This window comes from Octopus bimaculoides, chromosome 15 (genome assembly GCF_046866305.1).
Source record: "Octopus bimaculoides isolate indiv1 chromosome 15, ASM4686630v1, whole genome shotgun sequence".
NCBI classification, from domain to species: Eukaryota; Metazoa; Mollusca; class Cephalopoda; order Octopoda; family Octopodidae; genus Octopus; species Octopus bimaculoides.
This window is the reverse complement of record NC_142942.1, coordinates 25,001-41,236: the sequence shown is the minus strand read 5'-3', so window position 1 is coordinate 41,236 and position 16,236 is coordinate 25,001. Positions and strand designations below refer to the sequence as shown.

The window sequence follows — 16,236 nt, the reverse complement described above, 5'->3', positions numbered from 1 at the left end:
AGTTTACAAATTATAAAAAGAGAAAGTTTACAAATTATAAAATACTAGCAGTATAACCCGTCGTTGTCCGGGTGTGACTTATTACGCCATCTACGATAAGTCTTGCTAGCTGAAAATCAACTAAAAGAGAAAGTCTTACAATGAAAAAACCCTTATGATGTAAATATGTTCATAATTCAAAAGACGAAATTAATAGGGAAAGTCTGAAGGCTGTTTTGTGTAACATTATTAAGTGTACGTAAATTTCATCCGTCTAATTGGCTATACAAATGCTTGTGCAAAACAACTTTTTGCGCTGCCTTGATTATACATAGCAGGGTAATTCCTTTTCGCAGGAGGTAGGGCGGCAATTTCTGATGAAGCAATTGTTGGCGATATGTTGCTACACAGTTCTGCCAGAATTCTATCAGATTGGGCAGTAGATGATGATGCACCGTTTTGCATTATGTTCAAAGCAGCTTCTGGAATGTGGTGAATTGCTGCAGTCTGTTGGTGTCTTTTTAAACCGGTTGCTTTGTTTCCCCAGCAAGCTCTCTTGTTTGGAGGCATAATCTATATACATATTAAACAGAACAACAAAAATTATAACAGATGGGAGGGTCAGTAGTTTTCACATTTCGGTGATTTTTCAGATTAACACCCGCACGATTACGTAACCCTAACCCTAAAACCGTAACCGTAAGACTAACCCTCATCGTAACCCTAAAACCGTAACCCTGACCCAAAATCCGTAACCCTAACACCCTAGTGAAAATCGTGCGGGTGTTAATCTGAATAATAATGATAATGACCTCTGCAGATGAAACTCCCAACCCACAACTAAGTCTTAAGTGTATATATATATGGGCAACACACACACGAATACCCACTAAATAAAATGCGTATTAAGAAAGATATTAAAAAAATTCAGGGTGGACATTGAAATTAGACACTGGGGGGAAATGGCTGTAACTTTTTTATTTTTTAATTTTGACGATTTTCGTTTTCGATAATGTGTTCTATATGTCACGGTCATGCGATTCCCCCTAAAAAATTTTGGAACCCCCTCACCCCACCCCACCCACCCCACACGCGGGGGGGGGGGGATTCTATTATTTTTTTGGGGGCGATTTTCATTTTTGACATTGTATTCTACATATCTCCAGGTCGTACGAATAGCCTTCACGCAACTTAGATGTGAAAATGAACGGCTTACATTTATATTGAAACAGAAAAAGGATCATATGTCGAGTACCCACCACGAAACTTGATATGCTAGAAATAACAGCTAAACGCGGACAATCCAAATCTTGCATTGGTCCAGATGGACTATATGTAAATAAATATGAAGGAAAAAATGCGCTTTGGCAAACGGGGTTAGGGTTAGGGTTAGGGTTAGGGTCGGGGTTAGGGTTAGGTTTTGAGTTAGGGTTAGTTTTTGAGTTACGGTTAGGGTAAACCTAACCCTAACCCTGACCCTAACCTTAACCCTAACCCTGACCCTAACCCTAACCCTAACCCTGACCCTAACCCTGACCCTAACCCTAACTCTAACCAGATTTGGCTGTTGTTTCTAGCATGTAAATGGCCTGCTTGGTGAGGGGGAGGGGAATTGAAATTTTTCAAACAATTTTTTTTCAGAATCGGAATCTCCATAGCCTAAAACGTGGGATTCCGTTAAAAAAAAAAAAAATAATAAATAAGGTGGGGAAAGGTTCAGATTACATATAGTCCATCTGGACTAATGCAAGATTTGGATTGTCCGCGTTTAGCTGTTATTTCTAGCATATCAAGTGTGGGGGGAGGGGTTGGTCAAAAAAATTTTTTAGGGGTAATCGCATGACCGTGACATATAGAACACATTATCGAAAACGAAAATCGCCAAAATTAAAAAATTAAAAAGTTACAGCCATTTTCCCTCAGTGTCTAATTCCAATGTCCACCAAATCCAGTTTGTAAGGAATAAATGTTTGATTGTCGATCGTATTTGGAAGAGAATGACAGATATTTGTATGTATGAGTGTGTGAGTTAAAATTGCGCCGAAGTTCACTTTGCCTTTCATCCTTTCGGGGTCTTAAAAATAAGTACCAGTTGAACACAGGGGTCAATATAATCGACTATTCTCCACCTGCCCGAAGCCGCCGTTGTGGGAAAAATTTAAAATAATAATACTAATAAATAAATAATAATAATAATAATACTAATAATAATAATGACCTCTGCCGATCAAACTCCCAACCCACAACTAAGTCTTAAGTGTATATATATATGGCCAACACACACACTAAATAAAAAAGATGTTAGTAAGTAAAAGTGTTTTAAAAAAGATTGTTAAATTTTCAGATTAACACCCGTACGATTTTCACTACAGTGTTAGGTTTAGGGTTTGTTAGGGTTAGGTAGGTAATGATGCGGGTGTTAATCTCAAGATTTACGAAAAGATTTTGAAAAAAAACTCACAGTTTGTAGGGAATATATGTTTGTTGATCGTATTTGAGAAAGATGTCTCGATGGTGAAGGACGGTGTTAGAAATGGAAAGTAAACTTACAATTCCCACCAAATTGGAATGAGGTCATTGGTAACCATAGGTACATATATATGTGTGTATTTACATATGATTGGTAGTGTGTCTGTTTATTTGACTCTCACTCTCCTTCGTTTCTCTATCTTTTTTCTTGGATCGTTCGTAAACGTTCATAAGAGAAAGTAGCAATTGAAACGATGTGTAAGAGGAATAGAAATAGTTAATTTTAGAGGGGCAAAGTAATTTTGTATGTAGTTTTAGTATCTGTCATTAGAGTATCGAAATGTGATTGTTTCAGTTTTGATCTTTTTGTATTTGTTGTTGGATTGATCGTAAATGTTCATAAGAGAAAGTAGGAGTTGAAAGGATTTGTATTAGAAAGAGGAAATTAGATTTTATTAGGGAGAAAATGTTTACTGCTGTAGTTTTATGGATTTTATTCATTATTAGCAAATTTTTGGAGTGAAAAAATGACGCAGTGACCTAACAAATTGTATTTAGAATATTAATTGCGATTGTTTAATCGAAGAAATTTGGAATTGTGTAAATGTATGAATTTTAAACATACACACACACAGAGAAAATTTGCCTTTTATAGTATAGATAAATGGAACAAAACAGTAAGTACATAAGTTGAGTAATTACGCATACACTTGAATGTCTACACAATCATATATACATTTTAATACCCATAGGACTACACATACATTCCAATGTTTACCCAACTACGTTAAATTTACAGGACACACATACACGCATATGAAAACTGTCACAAACGAAGCAAAAACAAAAACCAAAGCAAAACATTTTTTTATTTTTTGAGTGAGCAATTCATAAGTTTAAAAACACCACAAAAAACTATACCCGGAGATAAATCTATCGACAACAAAAAATGCAGACGAATACAGATCTGTTAGCCTTTAGAAGCTACGTTACGAGCAATGTTTACATGCAGAGAGCTCGGAGGCGGTGCTGTCTCAAAAGAAATTAACCTTAAACAGACAGATCCGTCCCCTAATGTCAACGTCCAAGCTCGTCATGCCTCAATGATAACAAAGCAAAATACAAACCGGATCGGTTCTCAGCCGGAACACCAAGGATCGCGTAATCGAATGTTGAACCAGATTCGATACAAAAAATCAGCTACTGGTTCAAATCTTCCCGAAACACAGGAGCTGGAAGTACCCCACAACCGGAATATTCCAACTGATGGCCATCCATGCTCCTCATCAAATAACCAAAAGAAAAAGAATGAAAAATGCTCTAGGGGTGATAATAAAGAAGTTCTTACGGTCTTCCATCATGCCATATATTTCCACACAAATAAATCTAATACTGTACAACCCTACTTAAACTGGAGACAGAAACACCTTGAAGTAAGACCCTACATAGACAGTAACAAACTTGCCAACATCAGCAGAAACATTATGAAAAAGAAATTACTTACTGAATTAAAGATTGACCAAATTAAACAATCAGTAAGGGATAAAAGGAACGAAGTTGCAGCTAAAGAAGATACTACAGCGGAAATAATTATAGACCAGCCCAGGGCTGACGAAAATGCGAGAATGATTGAACGAGTTAATGTAACTGATAAGCAAAGTGAAATACTCACTGAACCAACCATAAACACTAAGGCAGATGAAAATCAAATAGAAGAAGAAAGTCACACAGAAATTGATCTAACAAAGCTACATGATCTAAAAAGTCAAATCATGCTTGAATGACTGAAAATTAAAGAAACCAATATGAATGAACACGAGAATCTTCCAAAAATTCGCAATTCTAACAAAAACTGAAAATAATTGGTACAATCCGCCTTGCACCTAAGGATATTATTTCAGCTAATGATGTTGACATTACAGATCTCAACCACCTATACTATGCATCCGCCAAAATCTCAACGAACTGGTAGCAAAACTTTACAACAATGTTTAGCAAAAACCTAGTATGATTCCCTCTTGGCTAGTTAATGGTGTAACATTCCTACTTCCAAAAAATGAAGAAACAAATGAACCAAAAAATTATAAACCCCTAACCTGCTTAACAACAATGTATAAAATGCTAACATCTGTCTTGACTGAATATACCTATAGTTTTTAAAAGAAAGTGGCATATTCCCTAATGAACAAAAAGGATGGTTGTAAAGATCAGCTACTCATCAATAAGATGATCTTGGAAGATTGTCACAGACGACACAAAAACTTGTCGATAGCCTGGATAGATTAAAAAGCTTTTGACAGTCTACCACATAGCTGGATTAAGAAATGTCTGGAAATGTATAAAATAGCACCTACTCTGCGAAACTTTTTGTCTGTAAGTATGAGATCATGGAAAACCACACTGATTTTGAACAGTGACAATGAATCTCTTAATGATGGAGATGTAATTATTTCATGTGGCATTTTCCAGGGTGACTCTCTATCATCGCTCCTCTTTTGTCTAGCCTTAATACCTTTCTCGAAATTGCTCGATGATGTACAATACGGCTATAAAATGTTTGATAGAAATATAAATGATCTCATTTACATGGATGATTTAAAGCTCTTTGCAAAAAATTACCAACAACTACAGGGCTTACTAGCGATTGTTAAACAATTCAGTGATGACAGGATGCAATTTGGCCTTGATAAATGTGCAAACGCTGCCTTTATCAGAGTAAAAATGACAGAAACATCTAATGTTAATCTTCACCAGCAGAATGTCATAAAGGAAATAGAACTAGCGGAGAGCTACAAATACCTAGGGGTATTTGAAGGGGACGGAATCAAATATCAGTGATGAGGGAAAGGATCAGAAGAGAATGTTATCGCAGGGAAAGAGTAATACTCAAGACAGAGCTGAATGCAAGAAACAAGATCGAAGTGATCAATACTTTAGCCATACTAGTCGTGACTTACAGTTTCAATATCATTAACTGGTCAATTACTGAAATATGTAATCTTGACAGAAAAATACGAAAACTGTGACAATGCATAGAATGCACCACCCTAAGGCAGATACAGGAAGACTTTACCTGCCAAGAAAAGAGGGTGGCCGTGGACTTTTACAACTGGAATTAACAATGAAGATTGCCACAATTGGCCTAAACACCTACCTGAAGAATTCTGATGACTGGATGTTAAAACTTGTCTCAAATCATGAAAACAAGAAAGCATCTTACTCAGTAACAAAACAAGCAGATTAATATCTAAGTGAATTCAAAATACAACAAACTCCAAAATTAGACGTACTAGAAACAAGCACAGAAAAAGTTAAGCGTATGAAAACTCGTGCTAAAATTGCTGCCTTAGATACTCTTACTGATAAATGGCAAGGAAAACCTCTCAATGGCAAATACGCAAAGAGAGATAATAGTGCCGGTGTTGACAAAGCTCTTACCTATCGATGGTTAGTGTCTTCTGGCTTAAAATCAGAAGCAGAAGGGTTAATCATAGCGGCCCAAGATCAATGCCTACCTACAAGGAACTACCGGGCCAACATATTAAAGAACGGCAGTAACTCAACATGTCGTGTATGTCAACAACAAAATGAAACCATTGATCATATTGTCTCCATGTGCAGTTTTCTTGTGCCTACAGAGTATCTCAACAGGCATGATAGAGCAACACAATATATTCACTGGGTAATTTGCAAAAACCTGGACTTGCCCCATGATAAAAACTGGTGGGAACACAAACCACCTCCAGTGCTTGAAAATCATCACATCTCACTCCTCTGGAACTTCACCATTCAAACTGACAGAAAGATAGATGCAAATAGGCCAGACATTATATTGAAAGACTTCAGACAAAAATCATGCCTCCTCATTGATATGACTGTCCCAATCGACATAAATGTATCTGTCAAGGCCTACCAAACACTGAACAAGTATAAAGATCTTGAAATAGAAATTGACAAAATGTGTAACCTCAAGACTAAAACAATACCTGTTGTCATAGATGCTCTAGGAATGATAGCAAAAGGGGCTGATTGATACTTAGCTCAGATACCAGGAAACCCCAAAATGGCAGAAATTCAAAAATTGTGCGCATGGGAACTGCCCATATCCTACGTAAAATACTGCCTATGTAATCTCAAATTTTAAATCAAACTCATAATTTTCTTATGTTTTCTTAAACATTCACTAGAACAAAACTGTACAAAACCAAATATATGATACCCTTGGCATAACACCAACATGAACTCCTAACTTGTTGTCTCTTGAGGTCTCTGGGTGAGACTTGGAGCCAACGTGTACAAATACAAAGCAAAAGTCAAACATATAATAATAATAATAATAATAATAATAATAATAATAATAATAATAATAATAATAATAATAATAATAATAATAATAATAATAATAATAATAATAAGAGAATAGCACCGGGCTGAATAACAACATGGATGTGCTACACCGGGCTCCCTATACAAAAACAAATCTAATCCAATAAGATCGATGGAATTAGGCAAAAGAACCGGTGGAAGATTTGAAGGAAGCGGTCTTTTAACGAAGATAATTTTTTAAAAATATTTTTTATTTTTAAAAATGAAATTTTACTGCCATACAAAGCACAGGTCCTCCTATGCACGATCTCTCATCGAAACACGTGCGATCACACACGCAAAACCAACACCGGAAAGTTTACAAACTATATAAAAAAGAAATGGAACAAAATAGTAATTACATATATTGAATAATTACGCATACACTCGAACGTGTACACAATGGTATATACGTTTTAATACCCATAGAACTACACATGCATCTTAATGTTTACACAACTACGTGAAAATCACAGGACACACTCACGCATACGAAAACACATATCACAAACGAAACAAAACCAAAACTTTTTTTTCTTCTTTATTTATTTTCATTTTGTGAACAAACACAGACAGAGTGAACCATTCATAAGTTTAAAACGCCACACACGGAAGAAAAAAAAAATACACTATGCCCGGAGATAAATCTATCAACAAAAAAAATACAGATGAATACCGATCTGCTAGCCTTCAGAAACTACGCTACGAGCAATGTTTACATGCTGTGAACTCGGTGACGGTGTTGTCTCAAAAAACTGACCTTAAACAGACAAATCCGTCCCCTAATGTCAACGCCAAAGCTCGTCATGCCTCAATGATAACAAAGCAGATCACAAACCAGGTTGGTTCTCGACCGAATCACAAAGGGCCACTTACTCGATATAGATCTGCTAGCCTTAAGAAGCTACGTCACGAGAGCTCGGAGACGGTGTTGTCTCAAAAAATTTACCCTAAACAGACAGATCTGTCCCCTAGCGTCAACGTCGAAGCTTGTTATGCCTCACTGTTAATAAAACAAAATACAAACCGGAATGCTCATCGACCGGGTTATAAAGGACCACTTACTCGGATAATGAACCATATCCGAGACGAGAAATCTGCTACTGGTTCAAATCTTCCCGACACAGGAGCTGGAAGTACCCCACAACCGGAATATTCCAACAGATGGCCATCCATGCTCGTCTTCAAATAACCAAAAGAAAAAGAATGAAAAATGCTCTAGGGAAGATAATAAAGAAGTTCTTACAGCCTTCTACCATGCCATATATTTCCCTACAGATAAATCTAATACTATACAAACCTACTTAAACTGGAGACAGAAACACCTTGAAGTAAGACCCTACATAGACAGTAACAAACTTGCCAACGTCAGAAGAAACATTATGAAAAAAAAATTACTAACTGAAGTAGAGATTGACCAAATTAAACAAGCAGTAAGGGATAAAAAGAATGAAACTGCAGCTAAAGAAGATACTTCAGAGGAAATAATTATAAACCAGCCCAAGGCTGATGAAAATACAGTAATGATTGAAAGAGTTAAGGTAACTGATAGGCAAAGTGAAATACTCTCTGAACCAACCATAAACACTAAGGCAGGTGAAAATCAAATAGATGAAGAAAGTCATACAGAAATCGATGCAACAGAACTAACTACATGATCTAAAAAATCAAATCATGATTGAATGGCTGAAAATTCAAGAAACCAGTATGAATGAACGCGACACTCTCCCCAAAATTCGCAATTCTAACCAAAACCTGAAAATAATTGGTAAAATCCGCCTTGCACTTAAGGATATAATTTCAGCTAATGATGTTGATATTACAGATCTCAACCACCTGTACTATGCATCCGCAAAAATCTCAACGGTTCTATGTGGTGAAAAGATTAGAAAACGACAACACTCCCACAAAAAGCCTTCTTGGCAAGAGCGCATTCAACACCAAATTAAGCTACTTAGATCTGACATAGAATGTTTGAAAAACCTTAAATTTGATAAGAGTATCAAACCTACAAAGACTCAAAAACTAAAGAAAAAATATAATGTGAAAACCATAGTTGACATTGATACCACCATAGAAACCATCAAGCAAAAGGTATGTGCTAAAGCTGCCCGTATAGCAAGGTATGAAAAGCGTGTTAGATTCTTCAGAGATAATAACATGTTCAAAGATAACCCCAAAAATTTCTACAGGAAGATAGGGAAAACACCAGTAACAATAAAGTCTGTCCCATCAAAAGAAGAAGTGCAAGAATTTTGGAATAAAATCTGGGCAGAAGATAAAACACAATGAAAAGGCCCCTTGGATTGATAGAATATCTACAGACCTAGACTCATTAGAGGAGCAAAAGTGGGAGGGGGTCAAGGTAGAAGATATAAGATCTGCGCTCAGGAGGTCAAGCAAATGGAAGGCTCCAGGAAAGGATAAAATTCCTAACTTCTGGTTGAATGCCTTCCCAGAGAGCCATGAACTGCTAACAAAACTTTACAACGATGTTTTGAAAAATCCTAGTTTGATGCCCTCTTGGCTAGTTAATGGTTTAACATTCCTGCTTCCAAAAAAATGAGGAAACAAACGAACCAAAATATTATCGACCCATAACCTGCTTAACAACAATGTATAAGACGTTAACATCTGTCCTAACCGAGTACACCTATAGTTTTTTAATAGAAAGTAGCATATTCCCTAATGAGCAAAAGGGATGTAAACGTGGATCTTATGGTTGTAAAGATCAGCTACTCATCAATAAGATGATCTTAGAAGATTGTCACAAGCGACACAAAAACTTGTCAATAGCCTGGATAGACTATAAAAAGGCCTTTGATAGCCTACCACATAGCTGGATTAGGAAATGTCTGGAAATGTATAAAATAGCGCCTACTCTGCGAAACTTTTTGTCTGTAAGTATGAGATCATGGAGAACCACACTGACGTTGAACAACGACAATGAATCTCTAAATGCTGGAGATGTAAGAATTTCATGTGGCATTTTCCAGGGTGACTCACTATCACCACTCTTCTTCTGTTTAGCCCTAATACCGCTCTCAAAATTGTTCAATGATGCACAGTATGGTTATAAAATATCTGATAAAAATATAAATCATCTCATTTACATGGATGATTTAAAGCTCTTTGCAAAAAATGACCAACAACTCAAAGGCCTACTAGCGATTGTTAAACAATTCAGTGATGACATCAGGATGCAATTTGGCCTTGAAAAATGTGCAAAAGCTACCTTTATCAAAGGAAAAATGACAAAAACATCTAATGTGAACCTTGACCAACAAAATGTCATAAAAGAGTTAGAACCAGCGGAGAGCTACAAATACCTAGGGGTAATTGAAGGGGACAATATCAAGCATTCAGTGATGAGGGAAAGGATCAGAAGAGAATGTTATCGCAGGGTGAGAGCAATACTGAAGACAGAGCTGAACGCGAGAAACAGGATCGAAGCGATCAATGCTCTAGCCATACCAGTCGTGACTTACAGTTTCAATATCGTTAACTGGTCAATTACTGAAATATGTAATGTTGACAGAAAAATACGAAAACTGTTGACGATGCATAGAATTCACCACCCTAAGGCAGATATAGAACGTGTTTATCTGCCAAGAAAAGAGGGAGGCCGAGGACTTCTACAGTTGGCATTAACAATGAAGGTAGCCACAACTGGCCTAGACACCTACCTGAAAAACTCTGGGGACTGGATGCTAAAACTTGTCTCAAAACATGAAAGCAAGAAAGCATCTTATTCAGTAACAAAACAGGCAAAGTAATATCAAAGTGAATTCCAATTGCAACAAATTCAAGAATTAGACGAACTAGAAACACCTGCAGAAAAAGCTAAGCGCTTGAAAACCCGTGCTAAAATTGCTGCCTTAGATATTATGACTGAAAAATGGCATGGAAAACCTCTCAATGGCAAATACCCAAAGAGAGCGAATAATGCAGATATTGACAAAGCCCTTACCCATCAATGGCTAATGGCCTCTGGCTTGAAATCAGAAACAGAGGGGTTTATCATAGCAGCCCAAGATCAATGCCTACCTACAAAGAACTACCAGGCCAACATATTAAAGAACGGCAGCTCCCCATTATGTCGTATATGCCAACAACAAAATGAGACCATCGATCATGTTGTCTCCATGTGCAGTCTGCTTGCGCCTACAGAGTATCTCAACAGGCATGATAGAGCTGCACAATATATTCACTGGGTAATATGCAAAAACCTGGACTTGCCCCATGATAAAAACTGGTGAGAACACAAACCACTCCCAGTACTTGAAAATGATCACATTGCACTCCTCTGGAACTTCACCATTCAAACTGACAGAAAGATAGACGCAAATAGGCCAGACATCATACTGAAAGACTTCAGACAAAAATCATGCCTCCTCATTGATATGACTGTCCCAATCGATATAAACGTATCTGTCAAGAATTACCAAAAACTGAGCAAATATAAAGATCTTGAAATAGAAATTAGCAAAATGTGGAATCTGAAGACGAAAACAATACCTGTTGTCATAGGTGCCCTGGGAATGACAGCGAAACGGGCTGATTACTACCTAGTTCAGATACCAGGAAACCCCAAAATGGCTGAAGTTCAAAAGATAGTGCTCATGGGAACTGCCCATATCCTACGTAAAATACTGTCTATGTGATCTCAAATTTTAAAACAAACACATAATTTTCTCATGGTTTCTTAAACATTCACTAGAACAAAACTGTACAAATCCAAATATATGGTACCCTAGGCATAACACCTACATGAACTTCTAACTTGTTGTCTCTTGAGGTCTCTGGGTGAGACTTGGATCCAACTTATACAAATGCAAAACAAAAGTCAAACATAAAATAATAATAATAATAATAATAATAATAATAATAATAATAATAATAATAATAATAATAATAATCCATTGTACTATAGGTACAAGGCCTGAAATTTGGTGAGAAGGGACTAGTCGATTACATCGACCCCAGTGTTTCACTGGTATTTAATTTAACGACCCAGGAAGGATGAAAGGCAAAGTCGACCACGCCGGAATTTGAACACAGAACATAGCGAAATACCGTTAAGCATTTCGTCCTGCGTGCTAACGATTCTGCTAGCTGATAACTGTATACTGAAAAAAAGAAAGCAGATAGATGACTAATAAGTTGTGAAAATTGTGTCAAAAGTGAAGAAAGCCACAAAGCTTCGTACCTTAAAAATGAGTAACATCATGTCAAAAGTAAAAGACCTCAACACTGAAATCTGCTGATGCAGCAACACCGAATGAATGCAAGAAGAGAGTGAAAAAAGAACTTGAAAAGGAATGGAACATATACACAGACAGTACATTAGAGATAAAGAAGGCATTGATTGGGATAAGAGTTGATCGTGGCCTAGAAATGACGACTTGAAAAGATGTACTGAAGCTCTGCTGTGCAGCGCCCGTACATTAAATATCAGGTTGACAAAACGAAAAAATCACCATTATACAGAATGTGTAGAAGACGAGGAGAAATGGTCAACAATCATGCAAGCGAATGTGCTAAGTTGGCACAAGCGAGAGTACAAAAGACGACATGATAATGTTGCCCGATATATCTACTGGAGGATATCTGAGAAATGTGGGTTTGCCAAAGCATTTAAATGATATGAGCAGAAACCAGAAGGGGTGTTAGAGAATGACAAGTTTAAGCTTTTGTGAGACTTCACCATTCAATGTGATAAAATGATTGATGCAGGAATGCTAGACATTGAAGTTGTCAGCAAAAAAGGGAAGGAGATCCCAATTAATTGATATCTCTATCTCAGGAGATTGTAGAGTGAAAGATAAAGAGCATGAAAAGATGGAAAAGTATGAGTCACTGAAGGAGGAGGTTGGAAAGCTGTGGGGGATTAAAACGGTTTTTAGTGATTCCAATGGTGATCGGAGTACTGGGAGGCATATCGACCGGTTGGAGAACTGTAAATAAAATCAGAATTGATGCAAGGCTACAAGTCATGCAGAAGACAATGCAGAAGACAACACAAGGATTTTAAGGGAAGTCTTGTCTATGTAAGGCACAGAAAAGGAAGCAGTAAGGGACCTTTATCAACTTCGATCACCTTCACTTATTAAGACAAGTGCCCTCTGCAAGCTGTTTTTCCCAGTATACTGGCTCATGCTCAGAGCTGGCCAATTCACTCGGCCATGCTCACTACTCTCATCCATCTTTCAACAAATTTGCTGAGAGGAAGCACTTCACACATTACTTTGTGTGCCTTTTCAATTGAAACTTGTAAAAAATTATGAGGGCTTGGCCACAGAGGAATGTGTTTACCTCCAGCCCTTTCAATCCCTTACACTACACAATTTCTTTCGCCAAAGCCACTAGACAGATAATGATTGGGCGCACTTCCTGGCCAAAGGAAGGCAGCGATCTTCAGTGGGCCCCGATAGCGGATTCCCCCCTGCATGTGATAGAAACTGTTCAATATTAACTCCACGTGTCAGCAGTATTCGGGCACTGAGCGAGTGCGTGTATAACGGTTTCGTTGTCCTACTAGCTAGCTATACAGCGGCGAGCTGGTAGAGTCGTTAGCAAACTTGGCATTTCGTCTGTCGAGTTCTAAGTTAAATTCTACTAAGGTGGACTTTGCCTTTCATATTTTCGGGGTCGAAAAAATAAGTACCATTTGAGCATTGGGGGTTGAGGTAATCAACTTGACCCCTCCCCCGAAATTGATGCCCTTATGCCAGATTTTGAAACCAATATTATTACTAACTATTTATTTGCTTATTAAATGCAACTTCTTTATGTTGATATAATGATTTCTGGTTTCTTGAAATTTCTAAATAGCAGCCTGTATATAGTGATGTATCACAGCAATCCTTTAAAAGAGGTCATTTAATAATTTTCTTGAAAATACATCTTATATAAAAGACCAACCACATATGTGAGCGCGAAATGCAAATACTTTACGTAGGCTAAATACCTTACCTAACGACATACAACCCAATATTCATTCGGATTGAACAGGTTTTTCTCGTTTAGTTGTATCAAATATTTCATTTACGTCTTGTGCCAAAATAAATATTTGTACACAAACCAGTCCATTAGCAGCAGCAGTGTGTATGTATATGCATGTATCTGTGTGTATGCAATATATATATATATATATATATATATATATATATATATATATATATATATATGTGTGTGTGTGTGTGTGTGTGTGTGTGTGTGTGTGTGTGTGTGTGTGTGTGTGTGTGTGTGTGTGTATGTACCATATATCGATAACGCGCGCGCACACACAGAGTTTCTGCAATGCGCAACAAATCTCACAACCTTTAATTCTTACAAATATTTCCCTCATTTGTCGTCAGTGAACTTATTAAGTGCCAGGGCTACAGTACAGATAAATTAATAATAAAACTTTAGACTAGGTGATAGACTTAAACCGTTGTTCAGTTTATCAGTGGATGTGGTCCTTTAGGTGCTTTTAGCCGTATCAGCTCTACTGTAAGCATTCAAGCAATACCGCTCACCTGAAAATAACTTCCTTCCTTTTTTCCCACTAGTTACGGGGTCGCTAAAAAGGGATAAGGGTTATGTACGTTGTTCTTTTTTGTCTGACTAAGCAATTAAATATTTTCAAAATGAATCCCAGCATGTCGAGCTTCTATTCATGGTTGAGCTATTTCATTTGGCTAACCTGTCTGGCATGACATTTCAGCAATATTCAGCTGTATATACTGAGGCGTGCTTCTTGCCAGACTAATTAGAGACGATGGGCGTGTTAGTCCTGCGTTTTATTAGCTTTATGCTATTTCTATAGTAAATAATACATTTGATTCTTGTCGCCGCAATCCACATCTTTATAAAGTGAAACTATACACAACTTTGTGACTTGTAGTCACTGTATTATGTAACTTGCCAATTTTTCCTTCAAAGGGTATATAGGAAATTATCGAGGGCTGAAAGGTAATGTAGAAATAAATAGAATTTAAGGTCAGAATGTAAAATGACGAAACTAAATGCTGTATTCTCTCAACAACCCTAACCCTCATAAGACAACTAAAATCAATACCGTTCTGAATCGCTTACTCATAGTCACTATATCATCTCCTGTGTTGTTTGACCCGAATCTTAGTTCATACGTAAGAAGTTAGAATTCTATTTAAACTACCTTAACGTTCTGTGTTCAAATTCCACCGAGGTCGACTTTCCCTTTCATCTTTCCGGGGTCGATAAATTAAGTGTCGATCTAATCGACTGCCCCCCTCTCCAAAAATGTCAGGCCTTGTGCCTAGAGTAGAAAAGAATATAATTTTAGTTGAACATATGCACAGACGCAAGTGCACATGGAGACAGTATGGGTGGAGAAACGAGGTAAACGGTATATGAGTGTGTGTGGGTATAAACAAATGATTTCACTTTACCAAGTATTCATTAAAATTTAGAACACTGTAAGATACTTTGTTAATATCCATTAAATTGCAAAATATATATTTACATTTGTAAGTATCCAATTATTTATGAATATTAAATTCCAAAATATATAGAATTACATCTCAAGATTTATCAAATTAAACTTGCAGACCTTTGTGAAAATGATTAATTAGGCTGTTATGCATTATATTTCGCTGAGGGGTTGGCAGAAAACTCCACTTTATGAGTTCAAATCCTATTATAGTCGAAAAAAGTATTACTAATATTCTACTATCAATTCAATCAACTTCATTCTTTCTATAGTATTGATTAATTTTTTAAAATGTATTTTTTAATTTACATTGATTCGAAGTTGAAATTCCTCTAAGATTGGTTTTGCTTTCAATTAGGCACCTTTAACTCCTGTATCGTTTAATATCTGCAGGTGTGTTGTTCCACAGGTCAGTCAGAAAATACCAGAAAATACCAGGATATTTAGAAAACTTGATTGTTTTTAATGTAGCATACTGACGCATATATATTCCTTTACATCAATATGTAAAATGTACATCCATTTATGTTTTAAAACAATTAAATTTTTTATGTCTAAGCTTTTTAAATGTTGATAGTGATAGTGTGTTGTAGCACTTTTACCACCTTATCCTATGTGGGTCGCAAGTGGTTGAAAATCATTGCTGAAGATCAATCCCAGATTCATAATATTTGTAGTGGTCATATAAACGTCGTATTTACACACGTATAATGCAAAAGAATTTAATACAAAATAGCAGGGTCAAAATTAGAGCGTAGTAATATACTCGAATGTAAAAAAGAAATAAGATCATAAAATATATTATTGATTTTCAAATACAAACATCTAGGGTAGAGCTTTTTTATGTATATTAACGATCATATTGTAAGGCGCCTATAGCCCTACCTTGAAATATATAATTTAGAGTTACGTGCTGAATCAGCAAGTCACACAGAACTAATCTAAAACAAAGGACAGAGCCGAGG

The 16,236-nt window shown here is 36.6% G+C and overlaps 1 long non-coding RNA gene across 1 annotated transcript in view; it reads left to right on the top strand.

The window, feature by feature from the left end:
* LOC149132397 (uncharacterized) overlaps positions 1–16,236 on the top strand; it is a 115,042-nt gene that overhangs the window by 96,967 nt on the left and 1,839 nt on the right. The gene's annotated exons all lie outside the window — the stretch shown is intronic.